This window comes from Protopterus annectens, chromosome 12.part0 (assembly GCF_019279795.1).
Source record: "Protopterus annectens isolate FY-2018-M chromosome 12.part0, PAN1.0, whole genome shotgun sequence".
Classification (NCBI taxonomy): Eukaryota; Metazoa; Chordata; order Ceratodontiformes; family Protopteridae; genus Protopterus; species Protopterus annectens.
This window is the reverse complement of record NC_056746.1, coordinates 88,332,282-88,352,136: the sequence shown is the minus strand read 5'-3', so window position 1 is coordinate 88,352,136 and position 19,855 is coordinate 88,332,282.

Here is a 19,855-nt window from a genome sequence, read left to right as displayed (position 1 = left end):
TGGTCGAAAGGCACAAAAAGTCGAAAAAGCCAAGAAAAATACTTAAAATCTGGAAAGGTAGTCTTTTCTGGTCTCTGCTGCTAGAGGAACACTGCTGGCCACCACGAGGATGTAGCATAGCTCATTCCAGGCTTTGTTGTACTTAAATATCTGTTTCAAAACCCTACAGTATGTAAGTAAAAATATGGGATTTGAAACCTGGTCGGCAGGATGTAACTTACTTGCATGTTATATTGCCTTAAAAATCATGTTCAAAAGTACAGAATGGAATGTATCATGTGTACAGTCATTTGTGTGCCGAGTAAGTTTTAGTCTTTTTTCACAAAGAACTTTTATTTTAAGTAAAACTTGGAAAAAAACATCTAAGCCTTTGCCCTTTCACTTGTTTTGGGTATAGTAGTCTTTTGGGTCTTGGCTTCTGCATTGCTTGTGCCATTCACAGTAAGAAAATGCATACTAATGGGAATAAAAAGCAATGCTACAGAACAAGAATTCTGACAACAGGGATATTTAGGGATAATACCATTATCCCTTAAATATTTCTTTTCGGGGTGTATTGCTCCACACAGTAAAACATGTTTTTTTTTTTTTTTTTTTTTATTTACTTAATAAATTTTGCTGGGGGGAGTAACAGGAATTCTGAAATCTTCTACCGTATACTACCCTTCAAATTTGCAATCTTCTGACTTCGTCAAGTAATCATCATCATCATCATCATCACCCCCTTCTCCTAATTTTCTACATGGGGTTGGGGCATCATGGTAACTGTCACCATTTCTCTGTAGTTAATGCCACACTCCTGCCTTCTTCAGCACTCATGCCTGACTGTTGCAGATCTTCTCTCACACAATCCATCTAGCTCTTTTCTGGATACCTACATTTCCTCTTGCCTTTTTTGGTCTCTCCCAAATCTTCTTCACCAGATTGTTTTCTGCATTTCTGCACATGTGCTTGAACCACCATAATCTGTTGTCTTTGAGTTTTTTCTGCAATTGGATCTCCTTTGGCTTCTACTCTTAAGTCTGCATTTCTTCATCCGCCTGACAGTGAGAATCTTACCACCTGTCACAGGCACTTCATTCCATCACCTCTAGCTTCCTCAACTGCTTTGCTTTTACTGCCCATATTTCTGTACCATACAGTAGTATTGGTCACACCAGTGTTTTGTACACTTTACTTTTCTCTTTCTTTGGCATTCTTCTGTCATACGCTACACCTGACACAGTATGCCAGTTGGCTGCAGCCCCTCTGATTCTAGCTCTGACCTTTTCATTCAGACTACCCTTCTCTTCAACAACCACTCCCAGTTACTTGAAGCTGTTTACCTGTTCCACTATCTTCCCTTCTATCTGAATTCTTAGCTTCGTCTGATTTTCCCAATTTGCTGCCATTACCACTGACTTATCTGTACTTGGTTTCATCTCATGTATCTTCAGTTTTGCATTTCATACCCCTATCGTTTGCTGAAGTTCTTGCTCAGAGTCTGCCTATAATGCCACATCATCTGCATACAGCAACCTTGTTTATCTGTCCCGTCTGACCTGTTTGCTAGTAAGTTGATGCTTTATGCTCGATCTTTAACTCCTAAGCTGTTTTGCTGTGCAGTGCACACAAATGTTTGTTTTTTTTGGCTTTTTCCAGTTAGGGGTTGCCACAGCGAAACTCCGGTCCACTAATGATTGGCAGTAGATTTTTATGGTGCCGAGTTGCCAGCCCGATGCCCAACCTTCAGTGAAGGCACGCCCATTCACACATTTCTTTCGGAGGCCACTCGACCGCAGGGAGGACATGCACACTCCACACAGAAAGCACTCCAGCCGAGACTCAAACAGGAGAACTTCTTGCTGTGAGGCAACAACGCTACCACTGTACCACCGCGGCTTAACGCAGTGCACACAAATGAAATCAGTAAATAATGAGTGGGAGGAAACCAGTTAGATAACAATGCAGCTTGGGTGTGCTGAAATATAAAGTGAAGCCTACTACTTCACAATGGCTATTAGTTGAACATAGAACTCCTTGTGGACTCAGTTGTTGTGATCAATAAATACATACATTAAAAAGAATGGTTTAAAAAAAACAATATGCATTGGTTATGTTTCTTTGGGCTATGTGCTGCTTTTCCTTCTCTCTAAGATGCCAGCTTTTTTCTTCCTTTTATAATTCTGACTATAGTGATTTGCTAAATATGGTTCCTCAGAATAGTACATCTTACACATCTGCAATTATTAAATGATCTGTGGCACAATCCTGTAAAGTGTACCATAAAACTCTTCTGATGTATACTGCAATTTCTGGCAATTCTTTCCCCTTTTTAAATTGTCTTGCCTCAACAACTTTTCATAATTTCTGAGTGGTTATTTTTTATTGACTTGATCTCTGTCTTTTCCATATGGTTCACATCTTTGGTATATATAAATAGTATATTTTGCACTAGAGGTGACCTTTTACCATCAGTGTGTACAATCTTCTATTTTATCTGCTCAGTAAATTAAAACATAGCTGAAACCATTGTACTATGTATATTCAATTAAGCTGTTATTTGCATTAGGAATAATATCAATATTTCTTACAAACTTCTTTCAAGATTACAAACTATGAATGTGGTTCTAAATACTTTATCCTCAAATTTCCTTGTTTGTCTTATTAGAAATAAAATCACTATTTATGCTTGGACCAGTGCACAAGCCAGTAGGAACATCTGTAGGTTCATTAGCAGTTTTGGATACGTAATATATTCCATATAGTTTTGTATTAGAGACTAAATGTTATCTCCGATAATACACCATTTAACACGTGCATGGTTGCTTAGCAAAAAAGTAGTGTGCAGACCTCAGTATATGTTTTCTGTAGGAATTCACCTCCACTTATAAAATATCGTGAGTATGTACAGAAAAGAAGATTTAGGAAATCAAATACTATTACCCATATAACCTTCTTGGTAAAACAAATCAGAAAATATCCGGAAAAAATATTTTTACTTCATCTTCAAATACTTTTGTTAGTTTGAGCAATGATAAGATGTTCTTCGTCTCCCATTGCTGCAGTCCTTACATATGGGTATTCCGCTGTCCACAATCGGCCTGAATACCAAAGGGCTAGAACCGGCGTCGGTCATCGGCGCCCGAGACTGACGTCAGTACGTGCCAGTACAAATGCGCATGACCGACGCCATAACCTCAGTCTTTCTTGCCGCGTGGTCCTAAGCAGAAGCAGCATTTGCAAGTGCCGTTCGGCGTTCTGGAATTGTCGGTTTTCGAGTTTCAGACCGGAGACCAAGTTGGGCTAAGTACCCCGTTGGGGACACTTTTGTCTTTTTCTTGCCTCAGTATTGACGGATGTCAGAAAAAGTTAATAACTGTATTTCTTGTGGGAAACAGATTCCTCATAGGGATTACCATTCACTCTGCATTCCTTGTTTGGGGCCTGAGCACGACGTTGTTGGGTGTCGCTTTTGTGCTACTTTTAACAAGCATACTATTAAACGTCGGTTGGACTGTGCTAGGCTGGTGTTTGGTAAACGTTGTAATTACAACATGCCGTCGGATTCTCCGACACCTGGTTCTTCTAAGAAACGCAAAGAAAAGTCCTTGCGGTCCAAACAGGATGAGTCGTCCACTCCGGACGCCGGTTCTGTAGAACCACTGACTACTTCAGCGGCTCCTTCTGAAAGTTTACCTGAGTCTCAAGGGGAGCCTTTGTTACTACAGGAAGTGGCTTCTCCTGTGTTAGGCCAGGCTGAGGGTGCTTCTCTGATGTCAGTGGTTCCCTCCCCTCATAGGGTAGTTAGGCCTCCTCCTTCTCAAAGCAAAGCCCATTCTAAGTCTAAGTCTGCCCCTGCTGGTGCTAGTCCCCAGGGTCCAGCTCCTAGGAAGCACATGTTAAAGATGGCTGAAGATTTGATTACTTTAATTAGGGGTTCTATGCCCCCCCTGCGAAGAGGCCCAGGGTAAAGACAGAGTTGGAGGGTTTGGTTCAGTCTTCCAATGAGTCAGATTCCTCTGTAGAAGAACTTCAGGATTTCCCTCCCTATTCTGATTCGGAGGCTGAGGACACTACTCCCTCTGCGTCCCCTCCAGAAGATTTTTCTTTCTCTGAGACTTTGCATTCCATGAGGGAACATTTCAAATGGGAGGGCCAGGATTATTCTGATTCTCGTAAAAGGCTAAGAGAATTCTTGTTTTTGCCTCAGCATAGGCCCTTGGCTAGTCCCCCTGTACTGGATGTTGTTCAGGATGTATTTTCTGAGGCTGCCCTTAACCCAGATTCTCTGCCTCCTGCCCCGGTTAAACCAGATAGATACTACAGGGTTCCGGATGCTCACAAGTACTTATATAAGAGTCCTAGGGCTGATCCAGAAACTATTACTCAAGGCCCCAAAGGTGTTAGGGCTTCTGGGGTTAGGAATCCAGTTCCTCTGGACAAGGATGCTAGGGCCCTGGATAGGTGGGGTAAAAGACTGTATACCTCTTCTACTTTGGCTATGAGAGCTTTAAATTGTCAGTTTCATATGCTCAGGTATCAAAATTATTTGCTGGGCCAATTGAAATGTAAAGTAGATGCTTTAGCTGAAGGTATTGAATGTAAGGAGCTTCAGGATTTAGTGCATGCTTCAGACCAAGTTGGTAAGCATTCTTTGCAGTGTGGTTTTGATGCTTTACAGGCTTCTTCCAGGGTGGCTGCTACTAGTTCAGTTATTCGCAGGCATGCCTGGCTTAAAGATCAGACCTTGTCAGAGCATGTTAAGGCTCGAATTATGGATGCTCCTCTACAATCTGATGTTCTTTTTGGTCCTCCAGTAGAATCGGTTTTGAAAAAAATGGAGGAAAAAGCTAAGTCTATGCAGACAGTTAAGGACTTTTTACAGGTTCAGGCCCCTAAGTTCAGTAGGAATTGGCCTGCTAAGGGATGGTCTTTCCCCTCTTCGGATTATCAATCTAGGGGCAGGTCGAGGCAAGGTAGAGGTAGGGCTTCCTCTCAGGGCCCTGTTACTTCTAGGTCTTTGAGTTCTTCTACCCCTTCTGCTGGGGAGGGCAGGGGTCAGTCCTTTCGGAAACAGACCCAATGACCTGTGTCTTCAGCTGCCGGACTCTGCCTTGCTGGCAGCTCCTCTAGGAGGAAAACTGGGACTTTTCAAAGGAATTGGCATTTGGTTACCCAAGACAAATGGGTATTGGACATAATAAATCGAGGCTACAAATTTTATTTTCACACATTCCCTCCTTTCAAAGGTATGCGGATGTGCCTCATCAGCAAAGACTGGAAGCACAGACACAAATTTCTTCTCTGCTTCAGTTGGGAGCAATACAGGAAGTACCTTCTGCAGAAAGAGGCACAGGGTTTTATTCCGTCTTTTCTTAGTGCCAAAGAAAGGAAATACTTGGAGACCAATTCTGGATTTGTCCATTCTAAACACCTTTCTGGAAATTCCAAAATTCAAGATGTTAACACTGCAACAGCTGTTACCTATGCTGGGCAAAGATCACTGGATGGTGACTCTGGATCTCAAAGAGGCCTATCTTCACATTCCTATCAGGCCCAGTTGCAGAAAATTCCTGAGATTTCGGAATGGGAATTTGCATTATCAGTTCTCTGCATTGCCCTTTGGCTTGTCTACTGCGCCCAGGGTATTCACAAAAGTCCTGGCTCCAGTAATAGCTTTTCTCAGACTAACAGGAATTCAAATTTATCCTTATCTGGACGACTGTTTGATTCTGGCTCAAGGCAAGCACGACCTTCTTCAACATCTGCAGTATGTAATGACAGTTTTAAGATGCCTAGGGTATTCTGTGAACGAAATAAAGTCCAGTCTAGTACCCTCACAAGAGATGTGTTTTCTGGGTGTAAGACTGAATACAGCTGCTCAGATGGCATTTCTTACCCCGGACAAACAAAGAAATCTTCACCTATACTTCCAACAGCTATCAGTAATGTCCAGGCTGACTGCAAGGACAGTCCTTCAAGCCTTGGGGTTCATGGCATCTTGCATTCTAGTACTTCCCAATGCCAAACTGCATATGAGGAAGCTACAATGGTATCTCAAAAGCGTTTGGACTCAACACAGCCACGATTTGGACACTGTCATTCGGATTCTACCTTGCATTCAGAAAGAATTTCTGTGGTGGGCTCAGGAATGTCACCTAAACAAGGGGCTCTCTGTGACCCAACCAGAGGCAAGTCAGATATTGACGACAGACGCCTCGGAGTCAGCCTGGGGAGCTCATTTCAGAGGAAAATGGATTCAAGACCTTTGGCCCCGAGAGCTACTTCACTTGCATATCAACATGAAAGAGATGCTGGCAGTTCAATTTGCTTTGGAAGGATTCAAGAGCCTACTTCAACCAGGACTGGTGTTGATTCGAACAGACAACACAACTGTCATGTGGTACATCAACAAGCAGGGGAACTCATTCTTACCCTCTTTGCAGACAAGCAATGCTGTTATGGGAAACTGCTTTGAATCTGCACATCACTCTTCGAGCACAGTTTCTGCCAGGAGCACAAAATTCTTTAGCAGATGTTCTGAGCAGACAGATTGTGGATCCTCACGAATGGAAATTGGACCCTCAGGTATTTCTTCAGTTGACCATGGCTTGGGAACTCCAGACATAGATCTGTTCGCTTCTCCTCTGAATTTCCAACTGCCACTGTTTTGCACAAGGCTGTTTCATCCAAAAGCCTGGAAAATAGATGCACTATCCTTCAGTTGGAGCAACCTTCACGTGTATGCTTTTCCTCCTTTGTCTCTTCTTCCAAAGGTGCTGTTGAAAGTCAGGAGGGACAAACCTTGCATGATCCTTATAGCACCGGATTGGCCTCGTCAGCATTGGTACCCTCTGTTGAGGAGCTTAATTCATGGAACACCTTGGCCATTACCACAGATTCCTCACTTATTGTCTCAGGAAAACAATCATTTTCTCAATGTCAGGGTGCAATCCCTACACCTGACAGCCTGGCGCATTCTGTTTTAGAGAAGGAGGGCCTTCAGCTCCCTCAACAAGTTTTGGATGTTATTTTGGAAGCCAGGCGTCCTAGTACTCGAAAAGTTTATGCTGATAAATGGAAGAGATTTTTCTTTGGAGTTCAGCTAAAGGCTTTGATGTCAAATTGCCTAATTTGAGTTGTACATTGCAATATTTGACTATTTTATTGGACAAGGGTTTGTCCTTCTCTTCTGTAAAAGTGCATGCTGCAGCTATTTCTGCTCACTATGATTGTGACCCTCCTTTATTTTCACATCCATTGGTTAAACAGTTTCTTAGAGGGGCAAAGAATATAAGACCCCCACGGAGGGCTCCTACTCCTACCTGGGATCTTAATTTTGTTTTGGAAAAGCTAACTCTGCCTCCTTTTGAACCTGCAGCTACAGCTGAATTGAAGTTGTTGTCTTGGAAGACTGCTTTTTTATTGGCTGTTACTTCTGCTAGAAGGGTATCTGAATTACAGGCCCTCATGGCAGTGGAACCTTTTCTGATTTTTCACAAGGACAGAGTTTCCTTACGTACTAATCCTACTTTTCTGCCTAAAGTGATTTCTAATGTGGCATTGAACCAATTTATACATTTGCCTACTTTTTATGCTAACCCCCAAAATGAAGGGGAAAAAGTTTTGCATTCTTTGGATGTACATAGGCAGTTAAGGTATTATTTGAGCAGAACCAAAGAGTTCAGAAGATCTCAACAATTATTTGTTTCGTTTGCTTTGACTTCACGAGGGAAGGCTGTCTCGAAACAAACTATTTCAAGTGGATTGGCCATTGTATTGCTTTTGTTACTCTCATCATGGAAAGGATGTTCCAGTTGGGATCAGGCCTCATTCTACTAGGGCTACGGCCACCTCTACTGCTTTTTGAGAGGGTAGCTACTAAAGACATTCTAGAGGCAGCTACTTGGAGTTCTGTACATACCTTTACAAAGCATTATCATTTACCTCTTTATTCTAGGTCTAGGGCTGGGTTTGCCACTGCAATCTTACAGGGCATGTTAGCAGCTCCTAATGCTATTTAGTTGGCCAGCCTCCCTTTTTACTGTTGCTCTGGGATTCTACCCATATGTAAGGACTGCAGCAATGGGAGATGAAGAACATAGTACAGTTTTGTACCTACCATAAATGTAGATGTTCGAGGATCTCCATTGCTGCAGTCCAATTTTCCCTCCCTCCTTCCCCCCTTTTCTTTTTAGGTTGGGGTTTGGGTGGTGTTTTTTGCATTCTGACGTCTGAGGCAAGAAAGACTGAGGTTATGGCGTCGGTCATGCGCATTTGTACTGGCACGTACTGACGTCAGTCTCGGGTGCCGATGACCGACGCCGGTTCTAGCCCTTTGGTATTCGGGCCGATTGTGGACAGCGGAATACCCATATGTAAGGACTGCAGCAATGGAGATCCTCGAACATCTACATTTATGGTAGGTACAAAACTGTACTTTATCTGCAAACATTGACGCTATCTGCCTATATAGCTATCATTTAATCTGATATCATCATCTAAAACAGATTATGTATAGACTTTCAAACAGTTGTGAGTTTATTCCCCCTTACTCAGAAATGCAGCTTCATCGATATGTAACTACCAATATAAATTATGTCACAGTTATTTGCTTTGATGTGTTCCACCATTTAATCAGCCATGGCCTGGTTAATATGAATTCTTTGAAGGCAGAGTTGCCAGCATTTGCTACCTAATTGCAGTGCATTTATCAGTTTTACAACAGGATTAAATATCTGTTCTCTCTTAAAGATTCCATAATAAAAACAGGACAGTCCTCATTAATATTTCATACACTACCATAAAAAATACACTTCAATGTTACTGGTGTTACAGGAAAAAGAAAAACAACTTGTATATTAAATCGACTTTAAAAAGTAGTTAGACGACTGGAATGTTGTGCCAACTTCCCTTGAATAGTTTTGTAGTCTGTTATTAAGCATTTCTGTAGCTCTCAGTTTTGTGTTTCATTTTTCACTGTGGTGATGCTGTTTCAATATTTAACGTTTCCATTTTTATTTACTTATTGAAAAAAACAGACAGTGATTATGATAATTATCCAGGGAATAATTTAGGACTGTTTCTTCTGTATTTAAATTGCTGTACTATATCTTGAGGGATGCTTTATCAGTAGCTAAACATCAAAAAGTGTTGCTTGGAAAAAGTGACTAAATACCAAAATAGATGGCATTAACTCCTTATGGGAAATTCAAGGCTTGATAATGTGACTTCCAAAACTATGAAAATTTAAATGCAATTTAGCAAACGTGACAACGAACTTTGAAAGGTAATGTTACACATATAAAGCCTCTCCCCTGATCTTAACAATATAGGGGCAGCACATGCCTCTTCTGCTTATGTATACTAACCCTAAAATTGCTGTACCTCAGAGAAAGGAGAAGACAGAAAACTCTGAGATACAGCAATTTCAGATTTAGCATATTTTCCTCTGTGCTACACTTAAATTAATTTAGTTCTGAGGATTGCAATTATGGTCCCAAAACATGCAATCAGTTGAAACTCAAGCCCCCCCATATCATCTTATATTTGCAGAGTAGTGAAGGGGCAAACATGGAAAAACAGTGTACATCAGTCTTGCACAGGAATCCTACTGTCTATAATTAAAAAAAAATCTCATCCAAAAGCCCAGACACAAATGTCAAAAGAACATGCACAAAACTAAAAATACACAAACACAAAATCAGTCAAAAGCTCGCAAAGAAATTTGACCAACCTGCACAAAGCGACAAGACTGCTGTGCCCTAAAAACAAAAATATCCTGAAGCAGAACAATTACATTCAGCCAAAGGCTAATCCAAAAAAGCAAAACACAGAAGTACACATCTCTGTAGTTTCAACAAAATGGAATATCAAGGAAACAAAATTGACTGAAATATTTGCTTGCGACAGACTACAAAACGCAGCTTGACTGAACATATGAAAAATTTTAGAGTTACTTTGAAGTAGTAACTGAAACTCAGGCAACGTATATGCAAATCCTTTAGTGCTTGCTGGAGTTCCAGAAATAGTAACATCGTATAGTATTACTGGTAATGGGGGGGGGGGGGGGTTGTAAGCCTTATTATTCTATTATGTTTTGTATGGTGCCTCATGCTAATGAAACGTACTTCTGTAACTTCTGCTGCAGAAGCCAGTGAGTTTCATATTCTTTTGCCCCAAGCTAAATAGTGTGGTTGTTTTGAAAAACAGCAGCAAAAAAGTACAGTTTTGTACCTACCATAAATGTAGATTTCCGATAGGTATGCATCTGCAGTCCTGACACATGGGTTGTCCTGCCTCAGGCAGCCCTTCGGTCGGCCGGATTCCAAAGTCTGGGTCCGGCGTCGGCTGATGTCGCCCTTTTCCCCGACGTCAGAGCGCCTGGGGTATAAAAGCGTCAGCCGACGCCATCTTCCTCAATTTTTCTTGCCCCAGATGCCAGGTGCCCTCTAAGGAAGGCTAAATTTGGAGAGATGAAAAAATTCCAAACATGCACAGCAATAAAAAACAAATACACCATAAAAGATAACCCCAGATAGCTAAAATGAGGGATAGGTACCCAAAGAATACCACAGAGGGGTAGGAGGGAGGGAAAACCTGGCTGCAGATGCATACCTATCGGACATCTACATTTATGGTAGGTACAAAACTGTACTATGTCCTTCAAGGATGCATCTGCAGTCCTGACATATGGGTAGAATACCATAGCCAAGCTGGGAGTGGTAGGACCTAAGAAAAGGATGGTGTAGCTAACATGCCCTGCAGGACTGCAGTAGCAAAGCCTGCTCTGGATCTGGAATATAAAGGCAAGTTGTAATGTTTGGAAAATGTATGCACAGAACTCCATGTAGCAGCTTCTAAAATGTCCTTTGTAGCCACCCCTCTTAAGAAGGCTGTGGAGGTGGCTGTTGCTCTGGTGGAATGAGGCCTGATGTTGGTTGGCACAGCTTTTCCATGAAAAGAGTAACAGAATCGAATGCAATTTCCTATCCATTTTGAAATTGTCTGTTTGGAAATTGCTTTTCCTTGTACACCAGCAGCATATGCTACAAAGAGTTGGTCAGTTTTTCTGTAAGTCTTAGTTCTGTCCAAGTAGTAGCGCAACTGTCTGTGAATGTCCAGGGTATGCAGAAGTTTCTCTCCTTTATTTTGTGGATTTGGAAAGAACGTAGGCAGGTGAATAGCTTGGTTCAGTGAGACCCTGGATACCACCTTTGGCATGAATGAAGGATTGGTTCTCAAAGAGACTGTCCTGATGAAAAATGAGAAATGGTTGTACTGCCACGAGGGCCTGTAACTCAGATACTCTTCTTGCTGAGGTTATGGCCAGAAGGAAGGCAGTCTTCCAAGACAGGAATTGTAGTTCTGAAGATGCTGCTGGTTCAAAGGGAGGTAGAGTTAATTTTTCCAACATGAAGTTAAGGTCCCATGTAGGCACTGGTTGTTTCCTTGGAGGGTTTATGTTTTTTATCCCTCTTAGAAACTGCCTTAGCAGAGGATGAGAAAATACAGGTAGATCAGTGTTGTACTCTGCTGGAATTGCTGAAGCATGAATTTTTATGGAAGAATAAGAAAGGCCATTATGGAGCATTTCAGCCAAGTATTCATGGATATGTGGAATGCTCATCACTGTCGGATCTTGACCCTTTGCGGTGTTCCAGGTACGAAATCTTTTCCATTTTGCTGAGTATGCCTTTCTTGTGGAAGGCCGCCGAGCTTCCATGATGATATCCTTTACCCTCTTGGATAGTTTATCCTGACGAGGAGTCAAGGTATTTTCCAGGCTGTCAGCTGCAAGGTTTTTAGGCTGGAGTGCAGAGTTTTGTAATTGTGCTGTGTCAGAAGAAGTGGCCATTGTGGTAGAGGCCATGGTTTCATGCGTGACATGCTCTTTAACAGTGGGTACCAGTGTTGTCTTGGCCAGTCCGGAGCTATCAGAATCACTTTTGGTTGCTCTGTCCTGATCTTCCGTAAGACCTTGGTCATTAATGGTAGAGGTGGGAATGCATATACTGTTAGAGTATTCCAGCTGAAGGAGAGGGCGTCCACTTTCCATGCTTGAGGATTGTATGTCCTTGTGCAGAATTTCTTCAGTTGATGGTTGTGGTGGGAGGCAAAAAGATCTATGTCCGGCCTTCCCCATGATTGTGCTATCTGAAGAAAAATGTCTGGGTGCAACATCCATTCGTGTGGATCCATGATGTTTCTGCTTAGGCTGTCCGCCAGTACATTGTCCTTTCCTGGTACGAACTGGGATTGCAGCTCTATATTGAGTTTTAGGGAAACTTCCCAAAGATTCATTGCCAGTCTGCAAAGAGGGTAGGAATGGGTACCTCCTTGCTTGTTTATGTACCACATAACTGTGGTATTGTCTGTCTTTATTAGCAGGTGACCTTGATGCAGGAAGTGTTCAAAGGCCTCGATTGAATGTATCACTGCCAGCATTTCCTTTTGGTTGATGTGCAGGCGCAATTCTTTTTGTATCCATTGTCCTTGAATGCATCTGCCCTCCATGTGCGCTCCCCATCCATGGTCTGAGGCGTCCGTTGTAAAGGTTTGGCTGATATGTGGCTTGCTGAAAGGCAGACCCATGTTTGACTGGCTTGCTTGTGCCCACCACAGAAATTCCTTTTGAAGGCATGGAATGAGGGGGATCAAAGCTTCTAGGCTGTGACTGTGTTGAGACCATAGACTCCTTAGGTACCATTGTAGTTTCCTCATATGCAGCCTTGCTTGTGGAATCAGAAGAATGCAAGATGCCATGAAACCCAGGGCCTGCAGGATTTTCCTTGCAGTCAGCTGGGTTTGTGTTGTCAGATTTCTGAAATAATCCGGTAATTGTTCTTGTTTTTCTTCTGTGAGAAAAGCCATTTGGGTGTTTGTATCCAGTTTTGCACCTAGGAAAATTATTCATTGGGATGGAACAAGTCTTGATTTCTGATTGTTGACTGTGTATCCCAAGGCCTGTAGTAGGCGGATGGCATAGTTCAAGTGTTTTACCAATGTTTGTTGGCTGTCCGCTTGTATAAGACAGTCGTCCAGGTATGGATATATTTGAATCCCCTGAAGTCTGCAATGTGCAATTACTGATGCCAGGCATTTTGTGAATACTCTGGGCGCAGTAGATAAGCCAAAGGGCAATGCTGAGAATTGATAATGCTCTGAACCTGCAAGAAATCTGAGGTGTCTTCTGCAACTTTGTCTGATAGGGACATGCAGGTATGCCTCCTTGAGGTCTAGAGTTACCAGCCAGGACCCCTTGCCCAGCATGGAAAGGAGTTGCTGTAAGGTCAGCATTTTGAATTTTGGCACGATGAGATAAGTATTCAGTGCGGACAAGTCCAGAATAGGCCTCCATTGTTTTTCTTTTCTTGGAACAAGGAATAGTCTGGAATAAAATCCTTGGCCTTGTTTTGTGAAAGGAACCTTTTCTATTGCTTTCATTTGTAGTAGGTTGGAAATTTGTTTGAAAGCCTCTGCCCTTTGATTTGGTGGCAGGTTTGGCATGCCTTGTCTTTTTGGTAATGTATGAAAATGGAATCTGTATCCTTTGTCTATTATTTGCAGTATCCATTTGTCCTTTGTAATACTGTGCCAATTTTCTGAGAATAAAGATAGCTTTCCGCCCAGAGGTGCTTCCAATTGAGCCCTGGTTGGCGGGGTCAAAGTCAAGTCATTGAGATTGTCCTTGTGCAGTAGTTGTAGGTCCTGCACTACCTGTCTGGTTAGGAGGCTGCCATTGACGTCCTCTGTAGGAGCCTCGAGCTTGCCCTCTACCTCTGGCATGCCTGTTTTTGCCTCTTTGAAATCTGTCTGTGTCTGGAAAGGACCAATTCTTAGAAGGCCAATTTCTGCTGAATCTTGGTGGTTGGACCTGGAGATAATCTTTGACTGTTTGTACTGATTTAGCCTTTTCCTCAAATTTCTTTAAGACCTCTTGAGCCGTGGAACCAAATAACTTTTGTTTTTCCAGTGGTGCATCCAGAAGCTTTGCTTTAACATGATCTGGCAGTGTTTGTTCCTTTAGCCAAGCATGTCTACGTATGACTGCACCTGTCATTGCTGACCTACATGAAGCTTCCAATGCATCATAACCACACTGTAAGAAATGGTTGCTAACCTGCTGGGAGTTATGCACCAGATCCTGAAGCGCCTTGCGATCTAGGGGTTCAGGCGAGGTTAGTTTTTTATGCAATTCATCTAACAGATACTCTTGATACTGTATCATACGGAATTGACAATTTAATGCTCTCATAGAAAGTGTGGAAGAAGTATCCACTTTTTTACCCCATTTCTCTAAAGCCCTGGATTCCCTTTCAGAAGGAAGTGGATTCTTAGTAGTGGTGGTTGTAACCCCTTTAGGGCCCTGGGAAATAGTTTCTGGGTCAGCAGAGTGGCCCTTGTAAAGGAATAGATGTGAGTCCGGGACCCTGTAGTACCTGTCGGGTTTGTCAGGAGCCGGAGGAAGGGAGTCAGGGGAAATACTAGACTCAGAGTACACATCTTCTATAACATTTAAAACAGGAGGAACAGCCAAAGGTCTATGCTGAGGTAAATGCAAAAAAGTCCTTAACCTCTTCCTGGAATCAGAGAATTCCTGGCCTTGCCATTTGAAATGCTCTTTCATGGAGTGAAGGGTCTCCCCAAAGGACAACTCTTCAGGGGGGGAGGCCGAGGGAATAGATTCCTCTGCATCAGAATCCTCATAGGCCGGAAAGGCCTCCTCCTGGTAGTCTGAATGGGCAGAGTCATCTGAGGCCTCATCAGAAGACTGGGGATCTGTCTGCTCAACCCTGGGCCTTTTGCCTGGAGGTGGTTGAGAGCCCCTGTCTGGATGTGGCTGAGAGCCCCTGATTAAGGAAATAAGGTCCTCAGCTAAACTTAACATTTGTGAACCGGTAGTGGATCCCTGAGGAATAGCCTTGGGAGGGAGAGATTTTGGCTGTTTAGCAGCTTTAGCACGTGTAAAGGCCTTAATGGACATGGATACAGGAGGCCTGGCTGCCCCACGTGCTGGAGTAGTTTTATCAACAGAAATGGTGTCGGATATTTCCTGAGCACCGGTTTCAGACGGAAATTCTATGACCGACCCAGTGGTGGTCTCCAGTACCGAAGTTACCGGCTGTGTGGTGTCGTCGGTCGGAAGCAGTAGAGATTCGGCTTCAGCAGAGACCGAGACACTCGCGGTAGGCCTAGGCGTGGAGTCGGCCAAAACCGCGGACCGCGTGTGTTGGTCCTTATCCTTCCGTTTTTTGGGTAAATGATCTGTCGGAAGCTCCGACGGCATGTTATAACAGAAATTTTCCCCAAAATATTCCTCTGCAAACTCTGCCCGACGCCTAAGAGTGCGTTTATTGAAGGAAACACAGGCTGTACAGGCCGAGACGTCGTGGTCTGGGCCTAGGCAGGGTAAGCAGTAAGAGTGGAAATCCTTATGAGGTATTTGTTTCCCACAAGTTAAACAATTATTAACTTTAACTGTTTGATCTGACATCGGCTGAGGCAAGAAAGAGTCCCCAACGGGGTACTTAGCTTTTTTGAAGACTTCGGTAGCTGAAATCACAGGAGCTGGCCGACCGGCACTTGCGAACTGCTTCTGCTTCAGGCACCGCGCGGCAAGAAAGACTGAGGAAGATGGCGTCGGCTGACGCTTTTATACCCCAGGCGCTCTGACGTCGGGGAAAAGGGCGACATCAGCCGACGCCGGACCCAGACTTTGGAATCCGGCAGACTGAAGGGCTGCCTGAGGCAGGACAACCCATATGTCAGGACTGCAGATGTATCCTTGAAGGACATCACAATAGCGACAAGTTGTATTAGCAGAACCAAACAGAGACAAGCATCAAGAAACAAAACTGCAACTTTTACTGTTTTTCCCAAAACTCACCAATTAAGCAGGCCACGAAGTAAAACTGATGAAGGCAGAGAATCGCACAACAGGTTCCTCTAGCAAAATACTACGTACTAGAAACCCGGAGGAAAAAAGAATGTCCCTACCTGCAGCTGTATTTCACATTCCAAGGCTGGGGGAAGGACAAAGCAGCTGTGACATCACAGAATGGGTGGTCTTCATTGTTGGACTGAGAACCAGAGGCCAGCTGTGGTGATATCAATTTGAGGGAGGGAACTGTAAAAAAAATAAATAAATAAAAAACCTCCACTGCTTGGCCGCGATGACGTCAGTAATTGGAGGACTCCAACAAGCTTTTGTGAAATGCGAGAGAATGTTTATGCTACTGAAATCATTCCTGTATGCTAAGGTAAGCTTCTATTAGAGAAGTAAGGGGAATTTCTATTTTCTAAATCTGCATTGTTGTCGATTATACAGGTGAGCTATAAATAGGGACAAAAAGGCACAGAAGTTCAGGAATGTATTTGCGAAACCTGTTGTACTCCTTTAAGATATTACTGGCCTTTCTTACATAAGGGGAAGTCTGGGATTAAGAATTTACCTGACTCTTTTACTGTCTCTTATAAGAGAGCCAGAAATATAAAAGTCATGGTTGTTCATAATTTGGTCTCTATGCCTACTGAAATTTTAACTATTCATTTTCGAAATTCTGGTACATTTCCATGTGGTAAACGCTCTTATCTGTATTAATGTGGTCAGGACTTTTGATAAAATAAATGGCATTTTTTTTCAGCCTACAGCTATTTTCTCCTCTGTGTCTAAGGGAGTGTTTTATTGTCTTTCATGCCCTTATGGTTTCTTCGATATATGTGAAACCAAAAGAATGTTTAATAGAGTACAAGAGCATGTTAGAGACATTAAGAATCAAAATCTGGATAGCCCTGTGGCATCATATGTTCATGCAGTACACTTGGGGTTTTGTACCAGTTTAAAAGCATGCATTTTAGAACAAGCTCTGGTTAAGGATGATGTTGCACTTAAAAATAAACTGTTATATAAAGAAACAGTCTGTATTTTAAAGTTTGGCACTTTGGTGCCTTATGGTTTAAACAAAGAACTTGAGTGGAAGGCTTTTCTGCATTGAATGTTAATTATTAGTTTGTGTTTAATTGTTTTAATTAATTGATTAATGATGTGATATCTGTTATTTAAATGTAGCTTGTGCTACGGTGATGTTAACTCTGTGAAAGGCTTGCTAGCTGAGGTGCTGGAGTATTAAACAATTTTGGATGTTATGCTTCTGCAGGTGGTGTTTTTTGTTTTCTCTGTGTTTTTTATTTTTATTTTGTTGTTCTATGAACAGGAAATGCATCTATGAAGATGTCATATACTAAGAAGGATAAGTGTAGGAGTGTGTCTGTCCAGAATTTGACATATTATCAAGCACGGCACTTACAGTCACACAACAGCTCTAATGTAAATGTAAATCCAGCTACTTCCCATTATCTGTCTTTGATAGACATTTTCAGCGCACATACGTACAACAGTTGTAGTGACTGACCACATGTTAAGCAGATGCCAAACCTACATAACTTCATAACAAGTTTGCATACTTGGAATTAGGGGGCTTTGCTTCCATCTCCCTAGTTTTATATAACCAACTCTGAGTGAGGTCAAATCAATTAGAATACAGGACTTTAATCCCTTCTAAAAAAAAATGACAAAATGAATACATGCTGATAATGGATACTTACACATCTGTTACAGAAAGAAGGAGAGGCATCACTTGCTGCTGATAGGATGAATGCAATGAACTTCAACACTAGCACACTAATGTGATCAATCATGATTGTGTGCATTACACGATTACATCCTTGGAAGTTGCAAATACCAGTGTAGCATACAATTCCATGGTGTAGAGCTGAGTCTAGTTGCCTGGAAATGTTGAAAACTAAAGACTAACAGAAGTCATTAAGAAAGGGAAAGGGATTCAGGGAGCAGATTTCGGATACAGCGGAGCTGCCTTATCAGACATCTCATCTGAAACTGGCTGTAATGCACTATGTAATTGGAAGAGCACCTGTCTACTATAGAAATTAGTACTAATAGCTACATATGCTAGCATACAGAAAGACTGTATTTATACACATAATACAGGGCAAGCATCATGCTTGTGTTATATAATCACACAGCCATTCACAGAAACAGGTGAGGGATCATGATTTGCAGGAACTCAGTAGTACCACAGATTCCTCTATTTCATAGGAACCACTGCAGGTGATCTTCTCAGTTTTTCACCTTCCTTCTTCCCAGGGATGATCTCACTGCACGTATCAGGGTTGTATGGATGTCATGCTCACACTTCTGCTCCTCCTGAGGAGTCTGGAGCACAACCATTACAGATGTGACATTCCTCCCAAACTGTGTTCTCAGTTAGTAGAAGAGAAAGCTGTTATCATATTGTTTTGATGACCTGTGCAACATCAAGGCCAACATAACTGATAGCACTCACATAGTATCCTTGACACTGAAATGGCCATGTATCAAATGCAGCTGTTGGCACACCTTGTAGATATTGGGAACATGTCATCTATAAATAGCATCTTCAGTTGGTCCATATCCTAAGAGATTCATATTGACAGATAAACAATACTTTTGCAGAATCCCATTTCAGCAAAAAAATTCTCAGGAATCACTTTCAGTGAACCTCAAAACAATATCTGCAGGGGTGTAGGCATCACTAGACATCCCCATGTCCTACAAACTTTAATATGCCTACTCAGCGGCTACATAACAATGGAGAACAGGGAATTCTCCAATATCGCTGAAAGTGGTTGCTGCAAAACATTTTTCATTGAAACTGCATTCAGCAAAATTGGTGTTAACAAAATGACACATTGTCATCCTGAAGGTTTTCCTTGGTTATCAGAATAAGCATAGTTAGCCGTCATCTGTAATCATGACAACATGCTGTAACTGATCCTCATGCAAGAGAAATTATTCTTGCTTAAAAAAAGTACTTTACGCAGCTGACATGCTGTGGGACAATCCTTGTGTGTTCTGGAAACAGAATACCTTCCATGATAGTACTGTCTCCCCCCACCTGCTGTGGGAGCCTGGTGGTATCTCTTCTACCAGCTTACAGGGCACATCACTGCACACCTGACTCCTCCTCTTCATCAGAGGCTGGCTGTAGCGGGGACTGTGGAATTCAGTATGAGCTCATCGTGATCACTGACTATTGTGAATCTAACCTTCTCCAGTAACATTTGCTCCTCGGTGTATTCATATAGCATCAGTGTATCATGCTTCTTGTTTAATTCTTCCTAGGTAGTAAAAGTAGCCTTCGGTTAAAAGTTGTCGCTTTGCACCTGCGCTGACAAGAAGAGTGCCACTTGAGGTCCCATTTTCTGGTTCTGTTGTGGCCAGTTTATACCTGTTGGAGCCTGTAATGCTGTGTTCTTTTCAGCTGTCAGTCATTAGCTGTGCCTGCCTCCTTTGCCTATAAAAGATAAGCTCAGTGTTTTCATAGGTTTATATGAAGCTACTAGGCTAGCTGCCCTTGTGGGCCATTTTAAGTCTAGCCAATTTTACTTTTAAAGATGAGACTCAAACCCTGTACCTTGTGTCAGTGAGGTAAACACCTTAACCATCATATCAACCCCCATCTTAACTGTTGCTGCGTATGAACTGCACAAAGCTCTCTGCTGACAGTCTGATATTTACTCTTGTGCCTGGTGGTTGAAACATCCTGCATTATCTCTCATGCTGGCTCATGCACAAGAGTAGATTTCACAATATGCTGGTTATATCTTTTATAATGTCTTGCCTGTGATGAACTCTGTTTCAATATCCACCACTTGGCTGCTGTATGTCCTGGGGAGGAGGGGTTTCAACAAAAGCCCTACCTGTGCAGTGTGTTTTTACTGCACAACTAGTCTGCCTGCATGCTTCATTCTGTACATCTTCCTGCTTTCTTGGTACTGAAAGCTATTTGCGGTTTTAGCAGTAATACTGCCG